This window comes from Anabrus simplex, chromosome 1 (genome assembly GCF_040414725.1).
Source record: "Anabrus simplex isolate iqAnaSimp1 chromosome 1, ASM4041472v1, whole genome shotgun sequence".
NCBI classification, from domain to species: Eukaryota; Metazoa; Arthropoda; class Insecta; order Orthoptera; family Tettigoniidae; genus Anabrus; species Anabrus simplex.
In genome coordinates, this window is record NC_090265.1 from 1,525,626,597 (window position 1) to 1,525,648,176 (window position 21,580).

Genomic DNA, 21,580 nt, shown 5'->3' on the forward strand with positions numbered 1-21,580 from the left:
GCTCTTCATCCCGAGCCAAGTACCAAATATTCTTCTCCTTTTTTGATTTCATCTGCTGGGGCCTTTAAAGATAACATTCTGAAATACACATTCTTTGGGATGAAGACGGTATAGAGATGCATAAGGGATATTCATATAACAACAATTTTGAAACTGGACCTGTATTACTCGTAAATTCGATGGAAGCCTGTATTATCCGTATATTAGGAATAAGATAGATAACATTTTAACCCAATGAGAGCCAAAGGTCGATATTTACGTCAGATCCGACTACTCTGACAGTTAGTTGAACAGCGACACGTGGTGGTATTTTATCGAATGACCTGAAGATAAGATCTGGAGATGTACTGTAGTGTTTTTCTGTTTTACTGCAGATAACCATTAACCATCAAACCATATATGTCACTTCTCTATTTGTAAGTCTTTCCTTCTTTCATTCTTTAACCTTCTTTACTTGTTGACAATGTTTAGCTAATTTCACAGAATTCTATCATTCGCTCATCCGATTCGAGTATTGTGAAATGTGGACTATTTTTAATCATACTTGTAAAGTGCCATACAGTTCTGTTTTACACCATTAAAATGCACGGTTGTAACTGATCATTTGCAATATGCCTTATTTGGTCGATATTTTCTTCCTGTAGTCGTCCTCAATATCATTCACTCCGGTAGTTAATTTCTTACACAGAATCTTTTATTCTTTCCAAGTCTCTTTATTCCAAAAGTCTCCAATTCCTATTCTGTCTAGAATCATTTTAAACTTGTTTAAGCAGTAGTTGTCGTGTAGATGTTTCATCTGATATTGGTACTCTAAATTGAGTATTTCCTTCACGTTTCTCTTAATATCTTAATATTCGCCAGTATTCTGTAACCTTTTAGGTATATATGTTTGCCTACTGTACTTGTATCTTCACATATAACTCTAACTCTAACGCTGTGCCTTCTGGTAGCCCCATTGTTCATTTTTAGAACGTGTTAAATATTACAACTAGAGCTGGGAACGGAGCAGTTGCTCTTATGATTGCAATCGGTAGTGCGAGTGCAGCGCTCCCTCCGGTATTCTCTGGTAGTAAACTGTTGCTTGGAAACCAATCGGTGTTTTCGGTGGGCGAGCCATAGGGCGAGTGGAGGACGGAGGAACAGTACTGAATGTGTACTGCTTTGCATTTCCACTAGTGGTGCGCAACGGATGTGCTAGCGACATGGTAAATACTTCTTTATAAGTATGATGAAGGCGAATATATGAAATATACACATTCTCATTTATCGTTCCTGTTTCATTTGTCGATTACTTTTGTAACAATTTGCTTTACGTCATGCCGTCTTATGGCGACGATGTGATAGGAACGGCTAAGGAGAGCGATTTCTAGGCGTGAAAATGGAAAATGACGTAAAACCATCTTCAGGGCTGCCGACAGTGGGGTTCGAACTCACTTTCATCCCACTGTCGGCAGCTCTGAAGATGGTTTTCGGTGGTTTCCAACTTCTCCTCCAGGCAAATGCCGAGATGGTACCTAAGTGAAGGCCACGGCCGCTTCCTTCCCACTCCCAGTCCTTCCCATCGTCGCCATAAGACCTATCTGTGGCGGTGTGACGTAAAACAAAACATAAAACGTATCCCTGACCCAAAGTCTCACATTCCAGTACACTGTCCTTTAAGCGGTATAGGTGGGATCCCTCTCTGCGTCCGAGGGAACACCCAACCCTGGAGGGTAAATTGATAGAAAGATTATTGCTATTATTTTTATTATTATTATTATTATTATTATTATTATTATTATTATTATTATTATTATTGTACTCCCATAACCACTTCTGTGGTATTGTGCAACGCTAAGATGCCGGCATTTTGTCCCACAGGAGTTCTTTCATGTGCCGGTACACATGCCCACATGAGACTCTCGTATGTGACCACCTTCAAGTACCGCCGAGCAAAGTCGGAATTGAAACCGCAGGCTTGAGCTCAGAAGGCTCTACCGTCTGAACTACTCAGCCCGGTACAGCGTATAACCAGTTCCAAACAGTTCGTACTTTTCAGTAAACATTGAAATGGCGTATGACTCTTAGTGCCGGGAGTGTCCGAGGACAAGTTAGGCTCACCAGATGCAGGTGTTTTGATTTGATGCTCGTAGGCAACCTGCGCGTTGTTATGAGGATGAAATGATGATGAAGACGACACATACACCCAGCTCCAGTGCAAGAGAAATTAACCAATTAGGGTTAAAATTCCCGACCCTGCCGGAAATCGAACCCGAGAACCCTGTGACCAAAGGCGAGCATGCTAACCATATAGCCATGGAGCCGGACGTACTCTTTCGTAATAAATGGGCTACGAGTATAATAAATGTAAGAGCATCGTATATAATACATGTTTACATGCAATGGAATATAATTATTACTTAAACATTTTTACTATTAATAATATTGTAAATGCATTTGCAACGGTATAACAAATGCCAATATTCAATCTACAGTATTCTATCCACCTGTACCTATTGCAAATTGAATGTCAGCTGATCAAAATCTGTTATTCACAGCGTTACATATAATGCGGCGATCTTGAAACGACTACAGCATTTGAATGGCAAACGTAGGGGAACACATGCATCTGTGGAATTAGTAATGAAATCTAAATTGTAATTCCTCCTAAGATCACCGTTACAACATTGCCTACATAAGCATTTGAATTTTCCGCCAGTGAATTCAATTGGAGGACTACCGGAGGTCTCCGGAGGATGAGCGAAAACAACTGCTCCGCTCCTACCGTTCCCAGCTCTAATTACCTCTATCTGTTTGTTGCCTTTTTCAATGCTCCATATTTCTGCCCTTGCAATGCTCTGGACTTTACTAGAGAATTCAGAACATTTCTTTGCACCTTATAGTTAATATTTATCATCTTCCTCTCCTAAGATATCGTGCTAGATAAATAGACCAGCACTTGCATTTATCAGATGTAAGGCTTTTTTCGGGCGTTCTGCTCTATCAACGAGCGTTTCGTCTTAGGTCTGACACTAGACTAATCAGAGTGGGATGTATCAGACCCTACCCATTGACGCTGGGGTGTATGCCGGTGACTTATCAGAAGCCCATTATAAGAGGCCCAGTCTGATAACTCCGTACGGGAGATAAATCTCCACAATGGAATTATTGCCCGCCTAGCAATTCCGAAAGGAAATTCTAAGTTCCCATGGAGGGAATTAGATATTTTTCCACCAATAGAGCATGTAAAAAATCAGATTTAAGGCTTTTCTCAGGCGTTTTGCTCTATCAACCAATGTTTCGTCTTAGGTCTGACACTAGACTCATCAGAGTGGGATGTGTCAGACCCTACCCACTGACGCTGGGGTTTATGCAGGTGACTATGTTTATCAAATGCTTTCATTCCCCACCCTGAAGGGGTGGGGCGGGCCATCCAGAGGGTGTCGCCCTCTATCTGGCCAAGAGATGCGGGCAGGGGGGAGATGTGACGGAAGAAGGAGGTGGGTAAAGATGTGAATATATAGGAGATGGGAGAGGACTTGTGCCTATGCCTAGGTGTTGAATTTCGTTGAGTGAGTTGATTAGCATAGATGGTTACAAAGTAGTACAAAGGATAGTACACAGATTTAAAAGTACGTAGTAGGATGAAGGTGGGGTTCGTGCTAGAGGTAAGGGAAAGGGCTAAGATGTGAAAGATACAGGAGTAGTTATGCAGGGAAGTGAGTAAGTTGTGGAGAGGGTTTGTTGGGTGTGGTATTGGAGGAAAAAAACCGGCTGGGGGAGGGTAAAAACGGATTTGTGGACTCGGTGGAAGGAAAGGAGGAGCCGGCCGGGGGCGGCGACGGGGTGCATGTGATCGGTTAGCAGGTTGGGGTGGAGAGCGAGATGGTTCAGTGTGATGATGGCGGCCTTGAAGATGGATGCCGTTGTTGATGAAATGCTGGGGGATGTCCGGCGTCGGCAGATGAAGGCGAACGAGGTGGGTAGGTCCTGTCGCGTTGAAAATCCGAGTTGCTAGGCGAACTGATGTTCCTGTCCGGCGGAGGTCTTGAAGTATAGCGTCGTTGGATAAGAGCGGGTCAACTCCTCGGATGACGCAGGTGCAATCGGTCGATGGTGGCGGCATTGTGTCGGTGGTAGTGTCAGTTATAGGCGCTGGTTCTTGACTTAATGAGGTAGAGGTGGGAGGCGTGGTGATATTAGTGGTCATGATAGGGATAGGGTGGGTTGTTACCGTAGTGGTGGTGGTTGTTGTAGTGGTGTTAGGGAAGGACAAGGGTTGTGGCGGGTGTGTGTAAGGAGGTGGATCAGGAGAATAGTCCGGGAGTTGCTCTAAAATATTGCTGGGAGTGTCTTCCATTTGATGGAGTCGTTGGCAGATTTGTGCACCAGTGGCACAAATGGTCACGTTCGGTGGATATTTTGAAGAAAAGCAGGACGTCGTTTGATGGTACGGAACCTTCATGTAGACTAGTTGCGCTGTATACTCCAGACTTGCGGAGTTCAGATAGGATGGTGTCTTCAGTGATGGATTGTTGGACGTCCAGGACAATACAGGTGTACACGTTAGGAGGCCGACTTCCGGCTTGATGTCTGGCCTATATGCTTTGTTGGGTCGGCTGGGTGCGATGGTAGAGTTGCGGCGTCACCAGGCCGAATCAAAAATGAGGAGATAAGGGTGTACAGAGTCAACTGTTGTGACAGAAAGAAAAGAGTCCTTCCCAGGTGACTTATCAGAAGCCCATTATAAGAGGCACAGTCTGATAACTGCATACGGGAGATAAATCTCCACAATGGAATTATTGCCCGCCTAGCAATTCCGAAAGGAAATTCTAAGTTCCCATGGAGGGAATTAGATATTTTTCCACCAATAGAGAATGTCAAAAATCAGATGTAAGGCATTTTTCAGGCGTTTTGCTCTATCAACCGGCGTTTCGTCTTAGGTATGACTAGACTCATCAGAGTGGAATGTGTCAGACCTTACACACTGACGCTGTGGTGTATGCAGGTGACTTATCAGTTCGGTTATGAACTAATAAGGACTTAGATGATGGCATCCTATAACATTTTGTAGGTGATTATTCAACCCCTCGGAAAGGTTATTAGTCCTCGAAAACCAGTGAAGTACTCAATCGTATTTTTTTCTATCGTTCCACTGGATATCGAGGAGGAATTGCTTTCTAGCGTCCCCTAGTTCTTCTTGTGCGAAAGTGAGTACTTTCAAAATATTCACAGATTGGATGTAGTTCCTCAGAGTCATCATCAGAACAAGTTTTGAAAGTGCTGGACAACTTCCGATCTGGGTACAAACGCTAAATCACACATAACTTTTCCCTGTAATTTATCCATTATTGCCAGCTGAGCTGCCCATCATTGATAGGAAAGTATATATTTCTTCACAACATAGCTGAAACCAAAGACTTTAATATTACTTATCTAGACTCACAGAGCGCGTTGGTGCTATGCGGAAAATGGAATATCTTCGCGCATCGCCATGTTGCGGGCACTTCAGTTTTGAATGCATGGTTAACACGTGGTAATGTTTACAGTTTCTTGTGTGTTTTTCATGGTGATTCCTATCGGTTAGCGGATCTGTGATTGTATTATGTAATAAAGTGATAATTTATAGTATTGGCAACTATTTTAGTGATAAGTGCGAGCTTACATTATCGGCGATATTATAGGAGAGTAGGCCTAAGTTGAGCTAAGTGCGGAGTGGAGAACTATTCACGATGGTGACCTCTTGTGTAGCTTTCAATTGCACAGTCGGTATCAGAAAGGATCTGGTATTTCTTTTCACAAGTGAGTAGGAATTGAAATGTTATAAAATTACCATAATCGAGAATGGGATACAGACTGGTGGATTCAGTGATGTATGGACGTGGCATTCTCAATATTTAAGCTTCTTCTTCTTCTTCTTCTTCTTGGCGTTTTTCATTTCATTAAGGAAAATTCTTATGAACTAATCAGCTATTCTGAAAAAGCGCACATTTAGTTTTTACAGACTGTGTACCCGTATTAATATTTCGATAATCACAGGTTTAGAATCCGAAAAATATGATTGATAAAGCTTGGTAAACCCATCTATTTTAGGTCAAATTATGACTTCAAATTATTAACAATTTTCAGAAAAATGATTTCTTGATACCATTATCCATGCTTTCACATTTCCTTTATAATAAAAGAATTGTTAAATATGCTGTTCCAGAGAATTTTGGCTAGGCTGACTCCTACTTTACACTAGAAAACACTAATCAGTCTACCTGTTTAAACTGTTATATTTATATGTGCTTAATAGTCAAGCTCCTTTATCTTCTTCCTTATGTGAATCATAATGTTCCTGTAATAGAAAAGTTAGAACACATTTTCAATTTTCAATTTTAATTTGTGCTCAGAAAATCTCTTTTCAGTTCGAGTTGATAAAATCAGTAGGCCTAATATTGGAATTCAAGATGAGAATAGTATGAGAGGGAATTTTGCATCCTAAATGATATATTTTTCCTCTCTTAAATTTAACCAACTGGTAAAAATATATTTAATTCAGAGAAACTTAAACTAAGTTAGGTATTCTTTTCATTGTTAGATACACTTAGAATTATGAGGTAGAGTAGCACTAGTGTAATGAGTTTTTTCAGGAAGAATATTTTCAAAATGTAAAATAATTTTGTGAAATGTGAATGATTGCTGGCTCCACCACTCTGTTCTGAAATATATCACTATGAGGTTCTATTTATGAATCAGAAAAATATTTTGTGATAAATCAATGGGAGAATGTTCTGTCATTGTACCAGGAATGACTGAGAAAAAAGGAGGAGATAGAAATATATATATTTCTTTGATTTTGAATATATGGCTAATATTTTTAGACATATTGCTTACAGTTTTCCATTGAATAAGCCTGAACTTCTGTCAAAGTGGCTTGTTGCTGTTAAAAGAGACAAGTTTGTTTCAACTTATTTCCATAGACTATGTTCAATTCACTTCACAGAAGCAAGATTTTGGCAATCTGAAGGAAACACAATTCTGAAAGATGATGCAGTGCCAACACTGTCTGACTTTCCAAATCATCTAAAAAGGTACTTGTAGGTCAAGTAATTTGGATTAGATATTGTATTACTTCATTTTTTTAATCAATGATAGGGCTTTGCTTATGCTAGACCCAATAGGCCTATATATTTCTATTTTTTCAGACTGACTAGGCTCCCCATAGGATTTTGAAAAGGAAGTTAGATTTTGGAGGGATAAGTCAACAGAATAACACCATAGATCCCAGTCCATGTAGCAGTTCAGTCAGTGCTGTTACACAGTGCATTTCATCTAAGCCAGTGGCGGCGCGTGACTTTCGTCACTGGGGGTTCAACAGAAGGAAATATCCCCCCTGAATATCTCCTCTCCCCCCTGTCACCTGTGCCATGACTAAGTTCAGAAAATGGGCATAACGGTGCACATAATGTGCATGCCTAAAATCTTCCCTGATTAGAACTTGCACCCTGAATGGTGACCACTCATTACATTTGCTCCATCGTAACCTTGTGAAATCAACTTATCTCTATTATCCACAACTTCGCTCAAAGAAATTTTTAAATACTCTGCTATTGTCTTAGCATCATGACTAGAGGGTAGAGAAAACCCCAGAATCTTTCAACTGGCTTACCGTTGGGAAGAATGATAACAAATTGTGCTGTAGTTGATATATCGGTGGTCTCATCTGCGATTACCGAAATGAAGTGCGCTGTGGTGATTTTTTTTTCCTCACGACAGATTTCATACCTGCACGAAAGCAAATCATTCTGAATGTCTTTCGAGATGCCTTTGAAAACAGTAGCTTTGAACAGATGGTCTCTTAATGCAACGTCAATTTCAGAATTAAAATTGACGAGGCCTCGAAATATGCCAGGATTCGATGATTCACTTGTTTCGTCATGCCCCCGCAATGCCATCTCAAACGCGCCACATACTTTACACAGCACATAACGAATTTTTCGTACTTGGTCGTTGTCTCTTTCCACAGACTGCCTGTAAGCACAGTCAAATTACTGACGGTTATCGTGTATTCCCAGGAGATCGAATTGTAACTGGGCAAGCATATGAGATTTAGAACTTCTGTGCTTCTTTATTATTATTTTTTGGGCAGATATCCTATATCTACCACTCCGACTTTGGTCCAAGTCCCTTTGCTTTCATCACTCATGAATCATAAAAAAGGAAAACAAATCAACATGTTAGTAATTTCGCACCCACAGATCCATTCGATTATTTTATACGGTATAAATCCAATCTGAATTTACGCACGATTTCATTACTTTTACTTTTAGGATGCCTCGTTATATCAAGATCAGGCATTGGGCGTCCGGCATCCTTAATCTTAAGTTTACGCTCAAAAGAGAGAGAGAGAGAGAGAGAGAGAGAGAGAGAGAGTGTGAGAGAGAGAAAGAAAGAAAGGTTGTCTTCTTAAGTGTCATATCACTCTTCAAACTTATTATGTAGCTCCTTACCTTTCCCGGGAACAAAAATTATGGACGCAACTACAGTGCACAAAAATACACACACGGAGAAAATATTGTTACTTTTTTATGTCCTAAAAATTATGTTTTTGAACGGCACAACAGTGCAGAAAAACACTCACACGCTTGTACAGCGTACAATAATATTGCGAATTATGATAACTATTGCAAACTGTTGTAAACACTAGCATCACACTTGAAAAACAGAGTAAACTTTATGGATGTATGTTCGCAATGTTGGTAACTTAATTTTAAGAACTCCTGTGGCTAGGCAGTTAGCGTTTTCTTTGGTATTACATTCCCGCTACTCTTTGCCTCGGTGATTTTTAAGTTAATTTTCTCTCCAAAAAGTAATTATTCCAAAGAAGGCAAAATTTGGGAAAATACATCAATTGGAATTTGGCAGTTTAATGTGAGTGCTGGCAGTAATGATGCTCTTCAGCACTAGCGCTATTTATGAGCACTATTTTCTGTCACGTAGTTGAATTCCTGTAAGGGCAACAGATGGCAGGCACATACCCCAACACAAGGTCAGTCTACCTTGCCCCAACACCCCCCGACAACACTAGAGAGAGTGGCATATTGCGCATGCGTAAACCAAGGATATCTGTTTCTGCGATATCCTGGTCTTGTCTACGTGCCGGCCGATGTCCCCCCGCACCTCGCCGCTCCCTTCACCCAGGTACGGACGGAGAGAGCGCCTTCGAAGGGGGTTCATTCCAGACAAGTATCCAGCCACGGAACGTGTGCAGTTCACATGAAATGAAAGCCAATACGAGTATATTACGGATAGATGGGCTAAGCAAGAGCTTCGAGATTGACAAGGGAGTTATGAATATTAAGTAGTTGAATAAAATTTGATATAAACTGGAGGTTCATTGCTCCATTGCGCTATACCAGAAACCGCCACTGATCTAAGCACAATTATTTTAGTGCAGAAAGCCCCACAAACCATATAAAAATCTCAGTATATCTCAGCAGATTTTAGATAGCTATTATCCAAACCATATAGAAATCATAATTGAAGGTATACTCATCCTGATATACTATTTAATATCCTGGAAATAATAAAAAAGAAAAAGTTCATTCGGATGGGAATTAGTAAAGTAAGTAAAGTTACTTGTGATAAACACTGGGCGTAGCTTTATATTTTTTTATTTTACAGATTTCTGTAGTCGTGTAACTTTTCAACAATCTGTTCATAGTACTGAATAATACCTGCTGTGATTACTCATCAGAAAGAAAAGATCTGCCATGTAACTTTCATAGAAAACATTCTATTTTACAGGTCTTCTTTTTGCCAATATCACAGATTCTTGCTTTTGATACAACTGTTTATAAATACTGTAATTATAGAAAGAATTGATGGATTACAGTCTCCTATGTCACAGGTAAAATATTGTTTTCCTCCTCATGATCTGTAAATCATACTGAAGTTGTAAACTGCTGTGATTTGAAAATGTCTTGGTATTTTCATGATAGCTTAACTGCCGAGTCTAGGATTTAATTGCATGTGTCTGTTCCGAATATGCAAACAAATCAGTTAAGAACATGGTCATTATAGTAGGCCTAACGTGAGCTACATATTTTTTCTTGAAGATCATTAATTCAATGTACTGGTATAAAATGTTTTTCTGTTTTTGGAGAGTGTTCTCTAAATTTAAGACATGTGTTATCTACGTAGGTATATATTTACTATCATTACTAGTGTATTTTGAAGTCTTCTTATCCAGTTTTCTAAATGTTGTTTTATTACGTCTGTTACTTATAGGCCAGCTATCCAAATGATTTGTGGAGATTTGTCCAATAACAATGAAAATGTGTTCAGTTTGTATGCATAAGTATCATTTCCGTGTTATTACCGTCTTCATTCTTGTATATTTATTTCGTATATTCACGTTAGTCGGTGTAGGCTGTGCCATTTATTATTAATGAATTAGGACCTGGGAATAGCTGTTTCCCTGATGCTTGGAATGCAACATTTCCGTACGGATCTTCTGTTTTATAAAGCGGCACCTTTTTAACATTTTATTTTGGATGTATCTAATGAACATATTTTCTTACCGTGTTATCCTGTATCGCAGGAATAAAAATAACCTGTCGACAGATGTTTTCATTCATGCGTAATTGAAGTTAATGCATGAATTCCATACTACGATCTCCTCGGCGAGCTGTGGAGCGCCCGCAACATGGCGATACGCGCATCGACTGCTCTTCCCCAGTCACACGCTACTGCGCAGCCAACGGTGTAGGGCCTTGGCTGAAACAGCGATATACATTTAGGACATGCCATATAGATGCTGAAGTGCGGGAACGTGAGGCTCATTAAAGAGCCCCTCTTGATGGATTGTTAATGCTGGTCAGAATACTATCCATCGTCCTCATGTGTGTTTAGTTGATCAAAACTCGCGAATAAAAGTTTGAATATTGCTCGCCTTTCATATATAGCGGGCGCCACTTCAGAGAGCCCCCATAGTCCATGTAACTTTTAAAATCTAGAGAACTCTGTAGCATTACATTTTTCTGACAATTCCGAGCTAATGATCTTACCAGTGTCAGCAGTTAGTACCCTAACCTCGGTCCGTAAAAATACAGGAAAAATTCGCATCTGCCACTGTTATTCCAATTACGAAGTAAGAAAGACGTTTGACTTACAGACTATAACCAGGAATGTAGTCCAAAAGCTTTTACAGGGTATACTCTAAATTTAGACGATGACTGAGCCCGATTTTCAGATCGCCACTGACCCTAAAATTAGTGGATGTCACTTCATATAAGACTGATTTTACGCAATATGATGGTGTACTCCTCTTGGTATCACTATCTTCGTTTTCAATTTTTTATATATAAACTACCCATTTTCAACAAAAGATCCATCTTTCTTATTGCTAAAAAGCGTGTTGTTTTTTCCAGTCTCTAAGAAACTGTTACTAAACGCTAAGATTCTACAGGGCAGTGTTGCAAACTCATAAATTAATTTATATTCTGATGGGAAGGAGTTAGATCGACCCACAACCACAAAACCGAACAATGTATAAATGTTTTATAATATGTTATATGTATTTGTAAAATATTCAGAGCTATTTATTTATTATTTATTAATTCAAGAAGCATAGCCTACTAATAAAAACTGTCCAAATAGAAAACTAAGAGAATATCCATGTTCGTAACCAAGTCGTCGTGGGTCAAATGGCGGTATAACTACTTCACATCAACTTAGCCTTAAGAGGCTGTTTACACCCCTCTTGAATATACTTTTACTTGACGCTATATCAAGCTCTTGTCTCCTAATAATAGTGCTAAAGACAGTTGGGAGGCGGATTAGGAAAGATCGTTGAAGTTTCAAGTGCTGAGTGTGGGGAATATGGAGAAGGTCTCTTTGGTTCTGGTGGAGCGGGAAGGAACACGGAGAGAGAAGAGTGAGACAAGAATTTCCGAGCGGTAATTTCTATTTAAGATCCCATGGAGGAAACTCAGGCCAGTTACCTGTCACTTGATGTGCTGCGGTGGCACATTTATTGCCGTTAATAAGATTTCTGAGCTTGGGAATTTTGTTGCAAACAGTTGAAGCAAAGGACACTGCTCTGTCTAACTGGTTAATACTGGCCGGGGTGGCTGTTGTCAAAATCGGAGTGCAGTAGTTAAAGAGAGGTTGAATAATCGTGAGATGGAAGTGACGAACAGCAGTGGGATCAGAAATTTCGGTGAAGCGTTGAAGAATGCCTAGTAATTTTATAGCTTTGGTTTGTATGTTTCTATGTGATTCTTGAATATTATAATTTTGCATCGAACATTACGCTGTTGCGTAACTACGGCGATGGACTTCTCGAGTAGGTAATAATTATGATGTCGGTAGAGGAGATTTACGTAGTTTTATGGTCATGTGGCTGCATTTTTGTGGATTGGGTATAAGTTTACATGTACGGCACAAGTTCGAGAGGACGTTAGGTGAGGACTGTAGAAGAGCTGCATCTCCTGGATTCCTGATATCCCTAAATATCTTGCAGTCGTCAGGAAAAAGTAGGGTGTTTGCTGTTTCGTTGAGTTTGGACGGCAGATCGTCCATAAACAAGGGAAACTATGCTATGCAATGACAGTACCATCCCATACAATAGGTAGCTCCTTTTTAGACACCACGTTATAAAATACCCTAGTAAAATATATTAGTAAAATAATATTGGTAGGACTAGGTACAAATCGATCAATCGGACATACTCGATAAAAGTCGCCTGCAAAATAGTGTAAGCCCGACAGATAAGCGGCTGACGGTGGGTGGCAAAACAACTGTTCAACAATCACTCACTAGATTCGTAGTTAAGCTCTCTACTTTCTCAAGTTTTAAATGCGCACAGTTCGTACTAATGAAACATTTTTATCTTAAATGCCCTCATACGTCACACCGATATTTACAAATCTTGATTCCTCCATTATGTTTTCAAATTGAACCAGTAATTCCAGTAGGCCGAAATTTCTGAAAGAAGAAAAGGTTAGGGGATGCCAGAATAAGGCTGCACATCTTTCATAGATAGGAATTGAGCCGTTTTCTTGGTTTTGCCGTTAAGGTTTCATTGAAGTTTTAAGACCTTCTAGTTGAGAGGTTTAGTACTGACTTTTAAAAATCGCTCGCACTTCTGTAAATGATTTGTGGCAATGTTACTTAAGAGTGGCTCCATAATATTTTTTTCTAAGAGACGTTGAGGAAGCCCATCATCGCGAGTGTCATATTTTATTTCTCTTTTGAATTTATGTTTCAGGAGATTGGAACAATTTAGTAATTCCCTTCGAGGAAGACAAAGCACAGCTGCAATAAACAAATCAGAGGCTATTGAGGACCAAAAATGGAAAAGGCTGAAAGTGCTGAAATATGAAAAACATGTCGCATTGGTGTTAACTCTTGCATGTGCCTGAGGTCATTAGCTTAGTTGGTAGGAAGTTCAACAGGTAGAGCCACAGTTCAATGAGCCCAGCTGAGTTTGGTGGGGAAGGGTGAATGTGCCAGCGTTTCGCGTTGTAATTCTCCTGTGTTGTTTATTTTTTTATTTTTCTTTTTTTTTGCTATTTGCTTTCCGTCGCACTGACACAGATATGTCTTATGGCGACGATAGGATAAGAAAGGCCTAGGAAGTGGAAGGAAGCGGCCGTGGCCTTAATTAAGGTACAGTAGCGGCCTTTGCCTGGTGTGGAAATTGGAAACCATCTTCAGGGCTGCCGACAATGGGGCTCGAACCCACTATCTCCCGATTACTGGATACTGGCCGCACTTAAGCGACTGCAGCTATCAAGCTCGGTGTATGTTGTCTATTGATCAGTGTGTTATCACTCATGTATTTTCTAATTTCTGAGCTACTTAATTAAAGATATGAAATATATAGAAGCTAACTATTGTTATGTAATTATATCAAATGTATTGAATATAGTATACTTGCACTTCAAAGGCCATAGGTAATCATTAATTCCTGGTCTCCTTTGGTAGAGAAGGCTGAAAGTGCCATTGTGCTCGTGAAGTCTATTATTGGAGCTTACTCGGAAACATATACCTGGCACTTTCACCCTTTTCCATCTTTGGTCCTTAATTGTCAGAAGTGATACAAAAGGTTACTTTGGATATATTAATCCTCCCCAGACTTGAAATCGTATTAAGCATAGTGCTAGGTTTTGAATTCCAGGACTCGATATTTTTTCTAAACAACCATCAGAAATTGTTATATCTTCTACTATGCGGACCAAGTATCCTGCAGCCAAATCAATTGAAATTTTGGCCATATTACCTGCAGTTTCTTAAACAAAATAATAAGCGTTAATTACGTTGAAATTAAAGTAACTCAAGAGATTAATTAATTTCATTTAAGTGGTGGTGCAATGTATGTTCTAAAACAATGGGTGCTACGTCAGCATGTTCCCACGAGGTCATTGACCCCTAGTTAGGTAGTAGGGGTATGGTGGTTCGCGAATTTTGCGTATGAGAGTAAGCCTAACTTCACAGTCGCCATCTTGGAGGGGCCCAACTTCACAGGGCTCACTTTTGCTATTTAAGAGAAGCTTTTACATTTCCGGCAGTGAAAAGGGTTTTTATAACTTTTCCTGTGCCATTAATTAATTACTGGTCAAACGTCTAGCAATGCAATTGTGAATATTACGCGGAATTCCCTCCAGAAGACCATAAATGGACGTTAGTCGAGATGTGTTGCTGGCCATATCAGTTGTTTCTCTTGTACTAGACGTAAATATTGTGGAAGGTTTAATAGACTGAAAATACCGGGCGAGTTGGCCTTGCGGATAGGGGCGCGCAGCTGTGAGTTTGCATCCGGGAGATAGTGGGTTCGAACCCACCTGTCAGCAGCTTTGAAGATGGATTTCTTCGGTTTCCCATTTTTTTTTTGCTGTTGGCTTTACGTCGCACCGACACAGATATGTCTTATGGCAACGATGGGACTGGGAAGGAAGCAGCCGTGGCCTTAATTAAGGTACAACCCCACCATTTGCCTGGTGTGAAAATGGGAAACCATGGAGAACCATCTTCAGGGCTGCCGACAATGGAGTTCGAACCCACTATCTCCCGAATAATGGATACTAGCCGAACTTAAGCGACTCCAGCTATCGAGCTCGGTAGGTTTCCCATTTTTACACCAAGTAAATACTGAGGATCATTTCTCTCTTGACCGCGCGCCAAAATTTTAGTTTACTGACTACCTACTGGCAGCTTTTCGAATTTCCACCTTGAAAGCTTTACAGGCGGCCATGGATCGAGGGTGACAGCGGCGCTTGAGCGGCAGTGGTCTAGCGCCGGGGATGTCTTGGTACTACTGCGACAGGGTAACCAGTGCTGAAATGGGATATGGGATTGCCTGGTTTGTTTAGGAAGGTTTCTTTTAACTTTTCCTTTGCTGATGGGTAGAAGTAGCTGGCAGAAGACTATCCTTTGCACCTCAAGTTATTCTGTACTCTTGTAGTGGGCTATGTTCCTGCGTTAGTACTCGCTAGTCGGTCATTTGTCCAAACAGGTAGGTCACTACGGACTGTGAGGCGGGGTCGGAGCCTCACCGCACCCCAACACTAAACAAAGACATATAATAACACAGCACTATTCACTCTTATCTCACCTAGGACGAGGCAAACCTAGTCGAGCTGAGATGAGCGATGAGCAACCTCCCTATAGCCTGGACATGGCACTCAGTGACTTCCATCTCTTCAGGCCGTTGAAGAAGCACCTTGATGGTAAGCGATTCAGCGACGATACGGACGTCATGACGTGGTTTCAGATACTGGATTCCGATTCCGTCCATGCCGGCACCAAAGCCTTGGCGTACCGTTGAACAAGTGTTTGGACAAGGTTGGTGAGTATGTTCAATAGTAAAGCGTTTCACTGACCTAGTATTGTGTATTTGGCTGTAAAATAAATTTTCTCCATACGAGATCTTATTACGCCAATATTATTTTTTGAAGTTACCTTGTACATATGGCAGAAGGTGGCCCATAGTCGGAGGTCAGCCTTAAGAAGACTGCCCTAGGCTTAGCAATAGGCAAACAAAATTATTAACTACACACAGTTGGGCACCTACTGTACTAAGGCTCACGATTAGTAAATTATTACAGGGAGCATACGTGCGATCCTAGCGGCGAATTGAGGAGCTATATAAAACCAAGGTGTATAGATGAAACTCTTTTTAATTCCTGCCTTTATAGTATTACGTAGGCGACGGCTTGGTACCTCGTAATCTAAAGTTATGGTGGTTGAACGGTGTATCATCTGTAACCAACGATTGGTGCCTATACTAGTAACGACGGCACTGGGGTAGGTCGCTACTATAGCAACTTGCTAAATATTACTATGGAACACATTTTGCGACGTTATTAATATTATGAGCCTAATGCTTAAGTAGAAATGTTAAAATTCAGTGGCAAAATAGTGAAATTAAATTAAACCAATAAAGCAAAGCAAAGCAAAAAGAGGCTATACTGTACTGAATGACGTTAAGCAGAAGGCATACAGCGTATACCCGCGTATAACTTCGACTACTGTCTTGACTATAACACAGAATATGCGGTGTTTTATGATTCTTTTTGGTCATATATTCAGCATAAGTATCATCTGCATCAAGGGCGCCCACGCCCGAGGGTAAGGGGGTGCTCCCCCCTAGTTCTCAGGGAAAGGCAAAAATCTAATGTAGTCAGGTGTTTTTCTTTCAAGAAAATGATTTAAAAGTCGGTATTAGGTAGAAGTGGTAGTACCACCCCTCACCAACAGGCAGGGGATACAGTGGGTGTTATCAAACTGCGGAATGCAAATCTTCCAAAATGTTAAAAATACTACATACCCCCACTACAAACTGTCATATGGGCGCTCATGATCCGCACTGATATTGCCAGAAGTTAGTATTCCTGAATGATAAGACAGTTGAACGTTATGCAAATACAAATTTTGAACCTCAATATCTCTCAATCATGTTTTTGCAGGTAAGCCGTTGTTCCATCCAGTTACTCAATTGTAGTCGTTACAATATTAAAGGAATGCCATCTGAAAAACTGAGATACAGTAAAGAGCTTTTCTTGGATCCTCTACTTTGGAAAACAAGTTATCCGAAAAGGCACTGCTCAAATCATGAGTTGCTACATTTGCCTTCTGAGGATCACTTACTATAACTGGTAAAAGGTCTTAAATTCCATTCTGGCATATATTTTCATGCTACTACTGCCATCACGCAATTTTTAGTGAAGGTGGTGGTGGTGATTATTGTTTTAAGAGGAAGTACAAAAGGGCAACCATCCTCTATATAACACTAATCAGAGAGAAGAAATGGAATGGATCCGACACTTCCAAAAATGAAGGTACCGGCCAAAGAAAGAAAAGGGCCATAAAGGCGTGAAAATGGAAGACACCCTAGGCCTCGAGTGTTCTAATACCGTCGGGGTCGGAAAAGAACAGGAGTTGACCAAGGGAGGTCGGATAGGACAGATGAAAGTGAGAAGCCTGGCACAAGTAAGTGGAATCAATGCCAGGCCTCAGCTAAGGGCCAATCCACGCTCCCAATTTGAGGGCCCCTGGGACCCCTAGTAGTCGCCTCGTACGACAGGCAGGTGATACCGTGGGTGTTATTCTATCGCCTCCACTCACAGGGGGATTTTTAGTGGAAAAGAGAACAATGAATGAGTTGGAATTTTGAATTTCGATGAAGTTAAACTAAAAGTAAATCAGTTTAACTTTAACTCGCTGAAGTGGGTGGCTTCACTGATTTGGGAAATGATACTCCCGGCGAGAACAAGGATCAGTTAGTAAATGATGCTCTAGTTTCCATGTTTGTTATCATTCTTTTGTTACTGGATACAGCCCGTAGCCGGGATCCTACAGCTGGTGACATAATCGCAAAGTTCTCATCCAGATTATCATACAATTAGAAGAATAAGTTGTTAGAATTATTGGTTTAAAGTCAGCTGGTATTAATAAGAAGTAATTAAAAAACTTAGGAATATCCGATAACACAAGAAACCTAAAGGGGTCTATACCAAAGCCAGATGAATAAAGGAGAAAATTGTGGGTTTTTCAGACCCAGCGCATATATTAAAATCATGTCCATGACAAAGAGCAAGTACAGGTTGACCCGAAATCCATTAACATTTGACCAGGCAATGCTTTACAGAATATTGGAGGTAGAGAGGTAATAATTGACTCACATGATTGGCATGACATGAGGTTTTATTAACACCAGAATAAAATACACAAAATGACCAACAGACGGTGCTTCATACGATACACAAGCAATAGCAAAGAAAATGTTCTTTATAACACATGCTCAACATGCCGGCCGTCATTTATCTACAATGCCTGTTGTCGAGGGACAATGTTGTGAACAACACTGTACCGCATATTGGCAGGTGTGGTGAGAAATTGCCGTCGAGTGTTGTCTTTCAGCATCCCTAATGAGGTCGAACGATCGTGGTAGACTTGGGAATTCAGGTAACCCCACAACCAATAATCATACGGATTGAGGTCGGGGGACTGAGGGAGGCAAGTGGACATGCCGCGACTGCAGGCGTAACTGATACCTTCTCTCATGACAGCTCCTTTTATACCGTACACGGGTCTCATACGGCATCACTGACGCGTTACTGTCCAGCGCCATCCGTTGGCCTGTCTGTGCTTTCGTTGTTGGTGTCAATAAAACTCCATGTCATGGCAGGCATGTGTGGCCATTTGTATCTGACGTGTTGCTGTCCAAAGCCATCTGTTGGTGATTTTATGTACTTAATTTTGGTGTCAATAAAACCCCATGTCATACCAATCACGTGTGTCAGTTATTACTTCTCTACCTCCAATATTCTGTGAAGTATTGTCTCATCAAATGTTAACGGACTTTTGGTTGCCCCAGTATATTGCAGTGGTGATGATGATTGTTTACCATTTCATAGATGATACTTCTCCCGAATTGGTATGAAAACTTACTATAAACTCACATCGGCTCATTTGGACACACATTTACCCCAAAAAATGAATGTTTGATCAGAATTTCCGCTATTTAATACATCTGTCACTAAAGGGATACAATCTTACCGGAGCATTAATTCAGAGGGCTTTGTAGGTAGCGGAACAATTAAAAATTTCACAAGGGATCTCAAGTATCTGACTGATGAATTAAGTAATCAATTCCTACACAGGATCAGAGGAACATGTAACTTAATTTTATGTAGCAGAACATCCTCTGAGACGATTGCAATACATTGACTTTAAAAAAACCGCTGGAATCTCTGGGAGTAACAGTAGAACGCACTTCAGATGTGACCGAATATTTGTACTTTACACACGCTGATGAAGAACAGGGTTATACTATGTGCGATATACACGTTAGCTATGCATCGTAAAATGTGTATGATGTATTGTTGTGACTAGGAATAGTAATTTTCACGACAAAACTATCGCGTGTTAACAGTTTATGGAGGATGTCATTGTTACGCCTAAAAAATCCACTACGTAAAAACATTTCAGTCTTGTAATCTGACCAGAAAGGTTCTGTCACCTATGGTTCAGTATTGCATGAACTTTATCGATGAATTTTCGTTCCAAGTGATACATGTGCTGCGGGTCAGCATTTATCCCCTGAACGTTGCCTCATAACGGTATTTCTAGGCGCAACGACGATATGCATTATATTCCTTGAGGTTTTGTGTGATTTAAATGTAATTACAGTGAAATATTCACAATTAGGAAGCTTTGAAACCCATGTGTTGTGTTTACTACCCAAACTTGTATTCCGCTACTTCAAATGTCGATTTTTCTTACCCATAAAGGATATAAGTATGGAATTGTCTTCCTCGATGAAAGCATAATCATCTCGCAAAACTCAAAATTGACCAGCTTCTGAAATGTTCTATAAATGTGAATTTTATATCCCTGCTTTTTGGAATGATTGCTTGTACAAATACATATGAAGAATAGCACGAGCGTACTTGAAATGAATATGAAAAAGCTACGTTAGGAATAAGCTACGTGGATGAAGGTGTACGTACAAGCCGCCTTAGGTGGTGTCATGTAGGGTGAATGGAGGGGACAGGTTACCTTGGAAAATAATGAACTCAGCCATGGAGTGAGACCAAGGTGGCGATAGTTAGACTCTGTTTTTAATGATTTAACGATGAGAGATATGTAACTAAACAAGGCCATAGAACAAGTTGCACACAGAGGATTAGTGGAGGCACTGAGTTAATTCACAGTGACTTGCAGGTTGAACGCCTGAAGACAGAACTCACTATAATGAAGATGTACTGTATGTATGTATTAATGTATGTATGTATGTATGTATGTATGTATGTATGTATGTATGTATGTATGTATGCATGTATGTACTTATGTATGTATGTACTTATGTATGTATGTATTGTACCAGAAAATGATTGTGGGGCCAGAGCATGGGAAGGATCTCAGGTAGTGTTCGGTTTCGGTTTCTTATTGGAGCATGTACAGAGATGGATAGTATCGTAGGGCGAATAATAGATGGTAAAAACCTTTTTGATAGAATTTATTAAAAATAAGCATAAGAAATAACCCTGAAATTGGAATTTCGAACTAAAATTTCCAGCCAATATTTTACGAACAGTGCAAAATAAAAGATCGATGCTATTATCTTCTGAGATGTCCATTTGCTTAGGAATGTCCAAAATAAATATCACTCTTTTATAGACCATATACACCCTACAGTTCATCTAATATGGATTCCAATACAAAAATATCACTTTGCACCTTGAATTTCATAAAGTCCATCACTTATGGTGCTGACCCACAGTCTTTCTAATATTTTGAACATGAAATGAACACACACTTTCATGAATAAGTTGATAGTTTAAATGAAAATATTTGATCACTTGCTGTATGTCTCTACAGTTCATTTAAGTTGAAAAAGAAAATAAAGTAGTGCATTTGTAAACCTAAAGTTCATTTATGTGAAATTATTTCAAGTAATTGATGATTTTAAAAAGGAATTTACAGTTTTAAAGCAAGATATGAACCATTCTTGAATGATTATAAATTGCAAATTACAAGCTGAAATTCACACGAAGCACTTGTTGGAGCACTGTAATTAAAAGTCAGTCAGTAGGATTACTCACTCAGAGTATGAGAAGATCACCTGGAATCGGCTTACACGTGTTGATGTTGTGATGTACTGCGGCTCGGTGCCTGGAACATTCCGCAGCGCGCAACCAGAACTCTAACTTAGCACCAGCGGCGTTCAGTGAAGATACCACGTTAATCTCCCTCGTCGACGTCCCTCGATGGGTACCATAACTGAAGAAACCACGTAAATCCCACGTTAGAAACGACGTTCGATGCAGCAAAATCTCACAGCACTTTGCTTTGTTCTTTGAGGTAATGTCGGAACACGGAAAGTTCAACTGGCACTATAGAGATTCTCAAATATCACGAGAATTGATATAATACACCAACACAAGTTGTAATGCACAGTTATATTCTCACACTAATTTTACGATGTTGAATGTGTGACTTATAATTCACAGTCCATGCTAGAGTATGGTTTGGAAGTCATGTTAATGGAGTAAGGACTTATAATCGTTTTCACTACGGAAAACACAGTTTTTATATACGCACAGTT